The sequence below is a fragment of the Cryptomeria japonica genome, unplaced genomic scaffold (genome assembly GCF_030272615.1).
Source record: "Cryptomeria japonica unplaced genomic scaffold, Sugi_1.0 HiC_scaffold_453, whole genome shotgun sequence".
Taxonomy (NCBI): domain Eukaryota; kingdom Viridiplantae; phylum Streptophyta; class Pinopsida; order Cupressales; family Cupressaceae; genus Cryptomeria; species Cryptomeria japonica.
The window spans coordinates 1,652-15,000 of NW_026729273.1; the positions used below are offsets into that span (position 1 = coordinate 1,652).

Genomic DNA, 13,349 nt, shown 5'->3' on the forward strand with positions numbered 1-13,349 from the left:
GGTTGGGTTCCAAGCCCGGTCACAGGCTGGGTGCTAGGATGGGTGGGTGCCAAGGTGGGCACCAGGGTGGGTGCACCCACCCTGGCCAAGGTGGGTCACGGGGTGGGTCCTAGGGTGGGTAACGGGGTGGGTACTAAGGTGCGTGCCAAGGTGGGTCATAGGGTGGGTGCCAAGGTGGGCACCAGGGTGGGTGTGCACCAACCCTAGCCAGGGTAGGTCACGGGGTGGTTGTCGGGGTGGGCGTCAAGGAGCCAAGGTGGGTGGCAAGTAGCCAAGTTGCGTGCCAAGGTGGGTGTCGGGGTGGGTGCCAAGGATCCAAGGTGGGTGCCAAGGAACCAAGGTGGGTGTCTGGGTGGGTGCCGAGGTGGGAGCCAGGGTGGGTCCCAAGGTGAGTGCAAAGGTGGGTGCCAGGGTCAAGGTGAGTGCCAATGTGGGTTCCAAGGTGCCAGGGTCAGGGTGAGTGCCAATGTGGGTTCAAAGGTGCTAAGTTGGGTGCGAGGTTGGGTGCGAGGGTGGGTGGGTGCCAAGGTGTGCTAGGTGGAAGCCCGGGTGGGTCGGCATCCCATGGGTGTCGAGTTGGGTGCCTGATGGGTGCTTCTTGTCAAGTTTTAGTCGTCGGGACTCATTTCGAGCCTTAGAGGTCGTTTCTTGTCCGGTTGCCCTGTCTTCGACCTGGGAACCCAATTTTGGTCCTCGGGTCCCATTTTTTTTTGTCTCGCATCCCACTTTTGGCCTGTGGCCTTTTCGGGGTCGATTCTCGTTTTGGGCATCAGAGCATGTTTCTTCTCCTAAAACCCAATATTTGTTTATTAAGTCTCGGAACACATTTTTGTTCTCGTGGACCCATCATGGGTCTTGGAACGCATTTGTGGTCCTTGGGTCCCATTTTGCATCCCGAAACTTGTGTTTTGGTGCTTGATCCCTATTTTGGGTGCCCACCTTGCACCAAGTGCGCACCCGGGGCAAACCGAGCGCCTTGGTGCACCGGGGCAAGATCGAGCGTGCACCCGAGGCGCCCCGAACATGCACCAAGGTGCACTCGGCCCACATGTGAGCGCAGGTCGTTGCGCCCGAGGTGGTGTGTGGGCACCGCGTTGCAGACGGGACACTGCACGCACACGACGCCCCCTCCAGGTGCACGCACGTAGGCCGGGCCGGGTGCACACCCGACGCCCTAGCAAGGTGCGCGCACCCGGGCAGGGCTCACACTTGGCGAACGGGGCGCACTTCGCGAGGGAGGGTGTGCACCTCGACGGGGGTGGGTGGCCGGGGTGGATTCGCACGTGGGTCGCGGTTTGCTAAGTACACACTGCGACAAGCTCATAACGGGTGCGATCATACCAGCATTAGTGCACCGGATCCCATCAGAACTCCGCAGTTAAGCGCGCTTGGGCCGGAGTAGTACTGGGATGGGTGACCTCCCGGGAACTCCCGGTGTTGCACCCTTTTTTAGTTTTTCGCCGGGCGTCGCAATGCTATTTGAATAAACCTTTTGCCCGTTTGCGTTCTCGTCGGGGCCGGGCCGGGCCGGGGTGCGCTGCCCGCACTACCGCGCGCGCGGGGGCGACACCGAGCGCGCACCCGAGGCACCCCGAGCACACAGGCCACGGTGCAACCCGGGCGTTGTGCGCGCACCCCGGTGCGCCCGAGGTGCTGCGCGCGCACCCAGGTGAAATCGGTGTGCACCTCGGCCAGTGCGCGCTCGGTCGAGTCGCGCACGTTGGCCAAGGTGCACGGTGATGTTTCTTACTCTAAGGTTCCGCACCAGACGCCCGGGACAGGTGAGCGAAGCTGGGCGGGGCCGGGTGCGCGGCCGGGGCAGGTGCACGCAGCTGGAGAGAGCTTTGGAGCACACTTCGGAGCGCACCAATGATGCGCTCCATTCAAAAGTTTCCTGAAAAGGCAAAAAAAGTTGAGATTATAGAATTTCCCACTTGAGAGATTGTAAAAAAAAAAAATTTAAAATGAAGGAAACGCGGGTGCCAAGGTGTGCGCAGCCCAGCCAAGGTGTGCGCACCAAGGCGCCCACCCTGGCGAAGGTGCACGCAAGGTGCGCACCCGAGGCAAACCGGACAATTAACCCAACTTTCGACTTCGCGCGCACCTTGGAGCGCACTTCGGAGCGCTCCTTGGTGCGCACCAATCTTGGGCACCTCGGAGTGCACCATGGCGCCCACCAAGGTGCGCACCCGGGGCAAACCGAGCTCCGACTTCGTGCGCACCTTGGAGCGCACGAAAGGTGCGCACCATGGCGCCCACCAAGGTGCGCAGCCCAGCCAAGGCGTGCGCATCAAGGTGCGCACCCTGGCGAAGGTGCGCACCCGGGGCAAACCGAGCTCCGACTTCGTGCGCACCTTGGAGCGCACAAAAGGTGCGCAACCCAGCCAAGGTGTGCGCACCCCGGTCAAACCGAGCTCCGAATCGTGCGCACCAGAGGTGCACGCCATCGTGCGCACCTTGGAGCACACTTCGGAGCCCTCCTTGGTGCGCGCCGATGTTGCGCACCTCGGAGCGCACCCGGGGAAAACAATGCAATTAACCCGACTTTCGACTTCGTGGGCACCTCGGAGCGCTCTCGGGTTCGCACCTCGGAGCACACCGAGGTGCGCACCTTTGATGCGCTGCCTTCACCAATTTCCAGAAAAGGCAAGAAAACATTGAGAAGGTGTGCACACCGAGGTGCCCACCCTGGCGAAGGTGCACGCGAGGTGCGCACCCGGGGCAAACCGGGCTCCGACTTCGTGCACGCCGCACCTTGGAGCACACTTCGGAGCGCTCCTTGGTGCGCACCAGGGCGCGCAACCCAGCCGAGGTGCCCACCCCGGCGAAGGTGCACGCGAGGTGCGCACCCGGGGCAAACCGGGCTCCGACTTCGTGCACGCCATGGTGCCCACCGCGGCGAAGGTGCACGCGAGGTGCGCACCCGGGGCAAACCGGGCTCCGACTTCGTGCACGCCGCACCTTGGAGCACACTTCGGAGCGCTCCTTGGTGCGCACCATGGTGCCCACCAGGGCGCGCAACCCCGCCGAAGGTGCACGCGAGGTGCGCACCCGGGGCAAACCGGGCTCCGACTTCGTGCACGCCGCACCTTGGAGCACACTTCGGAGCGCTCCTTGGTGCGCACCATGGTGCCCACCAGGGCGCGCAACCCCGCCGAAGGTGCACGCGAGGTGCGCACCCGGGGCAAACCGGGCTCCGACTTCGTGCACGCCATGGTGCGCACCGCGGCGAAGGTGCGCACCCGGGGCAAACCGGGCTCCGACTTCGTGCACGCCGCACCTTGGAGCACACTTCGGAGCGCTCCTTGGTGCGCACCAGGGCGCGCAACCCAGCCGAGGTGCCCACCCCGGCGAAGGTGCACGCGAGGTGCGTACCCGGGGCAAACCGGGCTCCGACTTCGTGCACGCCGCACCTTGGAGCACACTTCGGAGCGCTCCTTGGTGCGCACCATGGTGCCCACCAGGCCGCGCAACCCAGCCAAGGTGTGCGCACCAAGGTGCACGCGAGGTGCGCACCCGGGGCAAACCGGGGTCCGACTTCGTGCACGCCGCACCTTGGAGCACACATCGGGGCGCTCCCGGGTTCGCACCGGCGTTGCGCACCGTGGTGGGCACCTCGGAGCACACCAAGGTGGGCAGCGAGGTGCGCACCTTTGATGCGATGCCTTCACTAATTTCCATAAAAGGCAAAAAAAAAACGAGATTTTAAAATTTCCGTTTTGAAAGATAGTGAGAAAAAGGGAATGCTGGTGCCATCTTGAGCCCGCCCTGGTGCGCAGCCCAGCCAAGGTGTGCGCACCAAGGTGCCCACCCTGGCGAAGGTGCGCGCCCGGGCAATTAATCCAACTTCCAACTTCGCGCGCGCCAGGGTGGGAGCGCACCCAACAACCGGGCCTGGGAAGAGCCAATGCGAGAAACCCCACCAAACGCTCTGACAAAAAAAGAGGGGGCGCTCCAGTAACCCCGCTTCGGAGCGCACCCTGGGCAAACCCAGCCAAGGTGCCCACCCCGGCCAAGGTGCAGGCGAGGTGCGCACCCGGGGCAAACCGGGCTCCGACAACGTGCACGCCGCACCTTGGAGCACACTTCGTAGCGCTCCCGGGTGCGCACCTCAGAGCACACCAAGGTGGGCAGCGAGGTGCGCACCTTTGATGCGCTGCCTTCACTAATTTCCAGAAAAGGCAAAAAAAAAAGGAGATTTTAAAATTTCCGTTTTGAAAGATAGTGAAAAAAACGGAACGCGCGTGCCATCTTGAGCCCGCCCTGGTGCGCAGCCCAGGTAAGGTGCCCACCCTGGCAAAGGTGCGCACCCGGGCAATTAACCCTACTTCCGACTTCGTGCGCGCCAGGGTGGCAACCGGGCCTCGGAAGAGCCAATGCGAGAAACCCCACCAAACGCTCCGACAAAAAAAGAGGCGGCGCTCCAATAACCCCGCTTCGGAGCGCAGCCGGGGCAAACCCAGCCAAGGTGCCCACCCCGACGAAGGTGCACGCGAGGTGCGCACCCGGGGCAAACCGGGCTCCGACAACGTGCACGCAGCACCTTGGAGCACACTTCGAAGCACTCCCGGGTGCCCACCGGCGTTGCGCACCGTGGTGGGCAGCGAGGTGCGCACCTTTGATGCGCTGCCTTCACTAATTTCCAGAAAAAGGCAAAAAAAAATGAGATTTTAAAATTTCCGTTTTGAAAGATAGTGAAAAAAAAGGAACGCGGGTGCCATCTTGAGCCCGCCCTGGTGCGCAGCCCAGGCAAGGCATGCGCACCAAGGTGCCCACCCGAGGTGCACACCCGGGGCAAACCGGGCTCCGACTTCGTGCAGGCCGCACCTTGGAGCACACTTCGGAGCGCTCCTTGGTGCGCACCATGGTGCCCACCAGGGCGCGCAACCCAGCCAAGGTCTGCACACCAAGGTGCCCACCCCGGCGAAGGTGCACGCGAGGTGCGCACCCGGGGCAAACCGGGCTCCGACTTCGTGCACGCCATGGTGCCCACCGCGGCGAAGGTGCACGCGAGGTGCGCACCCGGGGCAAACCGGGCTCCGACTTCGTGCACGCCGCACCTTGGAGCACACTTCGGAGCGCTCCTTGGTGCGCACCATGGTGCCCACCAGGGCGCGCAACCCAGCCAAGGTGTGCGCACCAAGGTGCACGCGAGGTGCGCACCCGGGGCAAACCGGGGTCCGACTTCGTGCACGCCGCACCTTGGAGCACACATCGGAGCGCTCCCAGGTTCGCACCAGCGTTGCGCACCTTTGATGCGCTGCCTTCACTAATTTCAAGAAAAGGCAAAAAAAAACGAGATTTTAAAATTTCCGTTCTGAAAGATAGTGAAAAAAACGGAACGCGGGTGCCATCTTGAGCCCTTCCTGGTGCGCAGCCCAGGCAAGTTGTGCGCACCAAGGTGCCCACCCTGGCGGAGGTGCGCGCCCGGGGCAATCCGGGCTCCGACTTCGTGCACTGCATGGTGCCCACCAAGGCGCGCAACCCAGCCAAGGTGCCCACCGCAGCGAAGGTGCACGCGAGGTGCGCACCCGAGGTGCACACCCGGGGCAAACCGGGCTCCGACTTCGTGCACGCCGCACCTTGGAGCACACTTCAGAGCGCTCCTTGGTGCGCACCAGGGCGCGCAACCCAGCCGAGGTGCCCACCCCGGCGAAGGTGCACGCGAGGTGCGCACCCGGGGCAAACCGGGCTCCGACTTCGTGCACGCCATGGTGCCCACCGCGGCGAAGGTGCGCACCCGGGGCAAACCGGGCTCCGACTTCGTGCACGCCGCACCTTGGAGCACACTTCGGAGCGCTCCTTGGTGCGCACCATGGTGCCCACCAGGCCGCGCAACCCAGCCAAGGTGTGCGCACCAAGGTGCACGCGAGGTGCGCACCCGGGGCAAACCGGGGTCCGACTTCGTGCACGCCGCACCTTGGAGCACACATCGGGGCGCTCCCGGGTTCGCACCGGCGTTGCGCACCGTGGTGGGCACCTCGGAGCACACCAAGGTGGGCAGCGAGGTGCGCACCTTTGATGCGATGCCTTCACTAATTTCCATAAAAGGCAAAAAAAAAACGAGATTTTAAAATTTCCGTTTTGAAAGATAGTGAGAAAAAGGGAATGCTGGTGCCATCTTGAGCCCGCCCTGGTGCGCAGCCCAGCCAAGGTTTGCGCACCAAGGTGCCCACCCTGGCGAAGGTGCGCGCCCGGGCAATTAACCCAACTTCCAACTTCGCGCGCGCCAGGGTGGGAGCGCACCCAACAACCGGGCCTGGGAAGAGCCAATGCGAGAAACCCCACCAAACTCTCTGACAAAAAAAGAGGGGGCGCTCCAGTAACCCCGCTTCGGAGCGCACCCTGGGCAAACCCAGCCAAGGTGCCCACCCCGGCCAAGGTGCAGGCGAGGTGCGCACCCGGGGCAAACCGGGCTCCGACAACGTGCACGCCGCACCTTGGAGCACACTTCGTAGCGCTCCCGGGTGCGCACCTCAGAGCACACCAAGGTGGGCAGCGAGGTGCGCACCTTTGATGCGCTGCCTTCACTAATTTCCAGAAAAGGCAAAAAAAAAAGGAGATTTTAAAATTTCCGTTTTGAAAGATAGTGAAAAAAACGGAACGCGCGTGCCATCTTGAGCCCGCCCTGGTGCGCAGCCCAGGTAAGGTGCCACCCTGGCAAAGGTGCGCACCCGGGCAATTAACCCTACTTCCGACTTCGTGCGCGCCAGGGTGGCAACCGGGCCTCGGAAGAGCCAATGCGAGAAACCCCACCAAACGCTCCGACAAAAAAAGAGGCGGCGCTCCAATAACCCCGCTTCGGAGCGCAGCCGGGGCAAACCAAGCCAAGGTGCCCACCCCGACGAAGGTGCACGCGAGGTGCGCACCCGGGGCAAACCGGGCTCCGACAACGTGCACGCAGCACCTTGGAGCACACTTCGAAGCACTCCCGGGTGCCCACCGGCGTTGCGCACCGTGGTGGGCAGCGAGGTGCGCACCTTTGATGCGCTGCCTTCACTAATTTCCAGAAAAAGGCAAAAAAAAATGAGATTTTAAAATTTCCGTTTTGAAAGATAGTGAAAAAAAAGGAACGCGGGTGCCATCTTGAGCCCGCCCTGGTGCGCAGCCCAGGCAAGGCATGCGCACCAAGGTGCCCACCCGAGGTGCACACCCGGGGCAAACCGGGCTCCGACTTCGTGCAGGCCGCACCTTGGAGCACACTTCGGAGCGCTCCTTGGTGCGCACCATGGTGCCCACCGGGGCGCACCCGAGGCAAACCGGGCTCCGACTTCGTGCACGCCGCACCTTGGAGCACACATCGGAGCGCTCCCAGGTTCGCACCAGCGTTGCGCACCTTTGATGCGCTGCCTTCACTAATTTCCAGAAAAGGCAAAAAAAAACGATATTTTAAAATTTCCGTTCTGAAAGATAGTGAAAAAAACGGAACGCGGGTGCCATCTTGAGCCCTTCCTGATGCGCAGCCCAGGCAAGTTGTGCGCACCAAGGTGCCCACCCTGGCGGAGGTGCGCGCCCGGGGCAAACCGGGCTCCGACTTCGTGCACTGCATGGTGCCCACCAAGGCGCGCAACCCAGCCAAGGTGCCCACCGCAGCGAAGGTGCACGCGAGGTGCGCACCCGAGGTGCACACCCGGGGCAAACCGGGCTCCGACTTCGTGCACGCCGCACCTTGGAGCACACTTCAGAGCGCTCCTTGGTACGCACCAGGGCGCGCAACCCAGCCAAGGTGCTCACCCCGGCGAAGGTGCACGCGAGGTGCGCACCCGGGGCAAACCGGGCTCGGACTTCGTGCACGCCGCACCTTGGAGCACACATCGGAGCGCTCCCGGGTTCGCACCAGCATTGCGCACCTTTGATGCGCTGCCTTCACTAATTTCCAGAAAAGGCAAAAAAAAGAAAAAAATGAGATTTTAAAATTTCCGTTTTGAAAGATAGTGAAAAAAACGGAACGCGGGTGCCATCTTGAGCCCGCCCTGGTGTGCAGCCCAGGCAAGTTGTGCGCACCAAGGCACCCACCCTGGCCAAGGTGGGTCACGGGGTGGGTCCTAGGGTGGGTAACGGGGTGGGTACTAAGGTGCGTGCCAAGGTGGGTCATAGGGTGGGTGCCAAGGTGGGCACCAGGGTGGGTGTGCACCAACCCTAGCCAGGGTAGGTCACGGGGTGGTTGTCGGGGTGGGCGTCAAGGAGCCAAGGTGGGTGGCAAGTAGCCAAGTTGCGTGCCAAGGTGGGTGTCGGGGTGGGTGCCAAGGATCCAAGGTGGGTGCCAAGGAACCAAGGTGGGTGTCTGGGTGGGTGCCGAGGTGGGAGCCAGGGTGGGTCCCAAGGTGAGTGCAAAGGTGGGTGCCAGGGTCAAGGTGAGTGCCAATGTGGGTTCCAAGGTGCCAGGGTCAGGGTGAGTGCCAATGTGGGTTCAAAGGTGCTAAGTTGGGTGCGAGGTTGGGTGCGAGGGTGGGTGGGTGCCAAGGTGTGCTAGGTGGAAGCCCGGGTGGGTCGGCATCCCATGGGTGTCGAGTTGGGTGCCTGATGGGTGCTTCTTGTCAAGTTTTAGTCGTCGGGACTCATTTCGAGCCTTAGAGGTCGTTTCTTGTCCGGTTGCCCTGTCTTCGACCTGGGAACCCAATTTTGGTCCTCGGGTCCCATTTTTTTTTGTCTCGCATCCCACTTTTGGCCTGTGGCCTTTTCGGGGTCGATTCTCGTTTTGGGCATCAGAGCATGTTTCTTCTCCTAAAACCCAATATTTGTTTATTAAGTCTCGGAACACATTTTTGTTCTCGTGGACCCATCATGGGTCTTGGAACGCATTTGTGGTCCTTGGGTCCCATTTTGCATCCCGAAACTTGTGTTTTGGTGCTTGATCCCTATTTTGGGTGCCCACCTTGCACCAAGTGCGCACCCGGGGCAAACCGAGCGCCTTGGTGCACCGGGGCAAGATCGAGCGTGCACCCGAGGCGCCCCGAACATGCACCAAGGTGCACTCGGCCCACATGTGAGCGCAGGTCGTTGCGCCCGAGGTGGTGTGTGGGCACCGCGTTGCAGACGGGACACTGCACGCACACGACGCCCCCTACAGGTGCACGCACGTAGGCCGGGCCGGGTGCACACCCGACGCCCTAGCAAGGTGCGCGCACCCGGGCAGGGCTCACACTTGGCGAACGGGGCGCACTTCGCGAGGGAGGGTGTGCACCTCGACGGGGGTGGGTGGCCGGGGTGGATTCGCACGTGGGTCGCGGTTTGCTAAGTACACACTGCGACAAGCTCATAACGGGTGCGATCATACCAGCGTTAGTGCACCGGATCCCATCAGAACTCCGCAGTTAAGCGCGCTTGGGCCGGAGTAGTACTGGGATGGGTGACCTCCCGGGAAGTCCCGGTGTTGCACCCTTTTTTAGTTTTTCGCCGGGCATCGCAATGCTATTTGAATAAACCTTTTGCCCGTTTGCGTTCTCGTCGGGGCCGGGCCGGGCCGGGGTGCGCTGCCCGCACTACCGCGCGCGCGGGGGCGACACCGAGCGCGCACCCGAGGCGCCCCGAGCACACAGGCCACGGTGCAACCCGGGCGTTGTGCGCGCACCCCGGTGCGCCCGAGGTGCTGCGCGCGCACCCAGGTGAAATCGGTGTGCACCTCGGCCAGTGCGCGCTCGGTCGAGTCGCGCACGTTGGCCAAGGTGCACGGTGATGTTTCTTACTCTAAGGTTCCGCACCAGACGCCCGGGACAGGTGAGCGAAGCTGGGCGGGGCCGGGTGCGCGGCCGGGGCAGGTGCACGCAGCTGGAGAGAGCTTTGGAGCACACTTCGGAGCGCACCAATGATGCGCTCCATTCAAAAGTTTCCTGAAAAGGCAAAAAAAGTTGAGATTATAGAATTTCCCACTTGAGAGATTGTAAAAAAAAAAAATTTAAAATGAAGGAAACGCGGGTGCCAAGGTGTGCGCAGCCCAGCCAAGGTGTGCGCACCAAGGCGCCCACCCTGGCGAAGGTGCACGCAAGGTGCGCACCCGAGGCAAACCGGACAATTAACCCAACTTTCGACTTCGCGCGCACCTTGGAGCGCACTTCGGAGCGCTCCTTGGTGCGCACCAATCTTGGGCACCTCGGAGTGCACCATGGCGCCCACCAAGGTGCGCACCCGGGGCAAACCGAGCTCCGACTTCGTGCGCACCTTGGAGCGCACGAAAGGTGCGCACCATGGCGCCCACCAAGGTGCGCAGCCCAGCCAAGGCGTGCGCATCAAGGTGCGCACCCTGGCGAAGGTGCGCACCCGGGGCAAACCGAGCTCCGACTTCGTGCGCACCTTGGAGCGCACAAAAGGTGCGCAACCCAGCCAAGGTGTGCGCACCCCGGTCAAACCGAGCTCCGAATCGTGCGCACCAGAGGTGCACGCCATCGTGCGCACCTTGGAGCACACTTCGGAGCCCTCCTTGGTGCGCGCCGATGTTGCGCACCTCGGAGCGCACCCGGGGAAAACAATGCAATTAACCCGACTTTCGACTTCGTGGGCACCTCGGAGCGCTCTCGGGTTCGCACCTCGGAGCACACCGAGGTGCGCACCTTTGATGCGCTGCCTTCACCAATTTCCAGAAAAGGCAAGAAAACATTGAGAAGGTGTGCGCACCGAGGTGCCCACCCTGGCGAAGGTGCACGCGAGGTGCGCACCCGGGGCAAACCGGGCTCCGACTTCGTGCACGCCGCACCTTGGAGCACACTTCGGAGCGCTCCTTGGTGCGCACCAGGGCGCGCAACCCAGCCGAGGTGCCCACCCCGGCGAAGGTGCACGCGAGGTGCGCACCCGGGGCAAACCGGGCTCCGACTTCGTGCACGCCATGGTGCCCACCGCGGCGAAGGTGCACGCGAGGTGCGCACCCGGGGCAAACCGGGCTCCGACTTCGTGCACGCCGCACCTTGGAGCACACTTCGGAGCGCTCCTTGGTGCGCACCATGGTGCCCACCAGGGCGCGCAACCCCGCCGAAGGTGCACGCGAGGTGCGCACCCGGGGCAAACCGGGCTCCGACTTCGTGCACGCCGCACCTTGGAGCACACTTCGGAGCGCTCCTTGGTGCGCACCATGGTGCCCACCAGGGCGCGCAACCCCGCCGAAGGTGCACGCGAGGTGCGCACCCGGGGCAAACCGGGCTCCGACTTCGTGCACGCCGCACCTTGGAGCACACTTCGGAGCGCTCCTTGGTGCGCACCAGGGCGCGCAACCCAGCCGAGGTGCCCACCCCGGCGAAGGTGCGTACCCGGGGCAAACCGGGCTCCGACTTCGTGCACGCCGCACCTTGGAGCACACTTCGGAGCGCTCCTTGGTGCGCACCATGGTGCCCACCAGGCCGCGCAACCCAGCCAAGGTGTGCGCACCAAGGTGCACGCGAGGTGCGCACCCGGGGCAAACCGGGGTCCGACTTCGTGCACGCCGCACCTTGGAGCACACATCGGGGCGCTCCCGGGTTCGCACCGGCGTTGCGCACCGTGGTGGGCACCTCGGAGCACACCAAGGTGGGCAGCGAGGTGCGCACCTTTGATGCGATGCCTTCACTAATTTCCATAAAAGGCAAAAAAAAAACGAGATTTTAAAATTTCCGTTTTGAAAGATAGTGAGAAAAAGGGAATGCTGGTGCCATCTTGAGCCCGCCCTGGTGCGCAGCCCAGCCAAGGTGTGCGCACCAAGGTGCCCACCCTGGCGAAGGTGCGCGCCCGGGCAATTAACCCAACTTCCAACTTCGCGCGCGCCAGGGTGGGAGCGCACCCAACAACCGGGCCTGGGAAGAGCCAATGCGAGAAACCCCACCAAACGCTCTGACAAAAAAAGAGGGGGCGCTCCAGTAACCCCGCTTCGGAGCGCACCCTGGGCAAACCCAGCCAAGGTGCCCACCCCGGCCAAGGTGCAGGCGAGGTGCGCACCCGGGGCAAACCGGGCTCCGACAACGTGCACGCCGCACCTTGGAGCACACTTCGTAGCGCTCCCGGGTGCGCACCTCAGAGCACACCAAGGTGGGCAGCGAGGTGCGCACCTTTGATGCGCTGCCTTCACTAATTTCCAGAAAAGGCAAAAAAAAAAGGAGATTTTAAAATTTCCGTTTTGAAAGATAGTGAAAAAAACGGAACGCGCGTGCCATCTTGAGCCCGCCCTGGTGCGCAGCCCAGGTAAGGTGCCCACCCTGGCAAAGGTGCGCACCCGGGCAATTAACCCTACTTCCGACTTCGTGCGCGCCAGGGTGGCAACCGGGCCTCGGAAGAGCCAATGCGAGAAACCCCACCAAACGCTCCGACAAAAAAAGAGGCGGCGCTCCAATAACCCCGCTTCGGAGCGCAGCCGGGGCAAACCCAGCCAAGGTGCCCACCCCGACGAAGGTGCACGCGAGGTGCGCACCCGGGGCAAACCGGGCTCCGACAATGTGCACGCAGCACCTTGGAGCACACTTCGAAGCACTCCCGGGTGCCCACCGGCGTTGCGCACCGTGGTGGGCAGCGAGGTGCGCACCTTTGATGCGCTGCCTTCACTAATTTCCAGAAAAAGGCAAAAAAAAATGAGATTTTAAAATTTCCGTTTTGAAAGATAGTGAAAAAAAAGGAACGCGGGTGCCATCTTGAGCCCGCCCTGGTGCGCAGCCCAGGCAAGGCATGCGCACCAAGGTGCCCACCCGAGGTGCACACCCGGGGCAAACCGGGCTCCGACTTCGTGCAGGCCGCACCTTGGAGCACACTTCGGAGCGCTCCTTGGTGCGCACCATGGTGCCCACCAGGGCGCGCAACCCAGCCAAGGTCTGCACACCAAGGTGCCCACCCCGGCGAAGGTGCACGCGAGGTGCGCACCCGGGGCAAACCGGGCTCCGACTTCGTGCACGCCATGGTGCCCACCGCGGCGAAGGTGCACGCGAGGTGCGCACCCGGGGCAAACCGGGCTCCGACTTCGTGCACGCCGCACCTTGGAGCACACTTCGGAGCGCTCCTTGGTGCGCACCATGGTGCCCACCAGGGCGCGCAACCCAGCCAAGGTGTGCGCACCAAGGTGCACGCGAGGTGCGCACCCGGGGCAAACCGGGGTCCGACTTCGTGCACGCCGCACCTTGGAGCACACATCGGAGCGCTCCCAGGTTCGCACCAGCGTTGCGCACCTTTGATGCGCTGCCTTCACTAATTTCCAGAAAAGGCAAAAAAAAACGAGATTTTAAAATTTCCGTTCTGAAAGATAGTGAAAAAAACGGAACGCGGGTGCCATCTTGAGCCCTTCCTGGTGCGCAGCCCAGGCAAGTTGTGCGCACCAAGGTGCCCACCCTGGCGGAGGTGCGCGCCCGGGGCAATCCGGGCTCCGACTTCGTGCACTGCATGGTGCCCACCAAGGCGCGCAACCC

At 63.0% G+C, this 13,349-nt stretch overlaps 2 non-coding genes across 2 annotated transcripts; both read left to right on the plus strand.

The window, feature by feature from the left end:
• Window positions 1-1,327: 1,327 nt before the first annotated feature.
• On the plus strand, window positions 1,328-1,446 carry LOC131871749 (5S ribosomal RNA). Its single transcript, XR_009369955.1, has one exon. It is a non-coding gene; the product is annotated as a 5S ribosomal RNA (ribosomal RNA).
• Window positions 1,447-9,263: 7,817 nt separating this feature from the next.
• On the plus strand, window positions 9,264-9,382 carry LOC131871746 (5S ribosomal RNA). Its single transcript, XR_009369952.1, has one exon. It is a non-coding gene; the product is annotated as a 5S ribosomal RNA (ribosomal RNA).
• The last annotated feature ends 3,967 nt before the right edge of the window (window positions 9,383-13,349 follow it).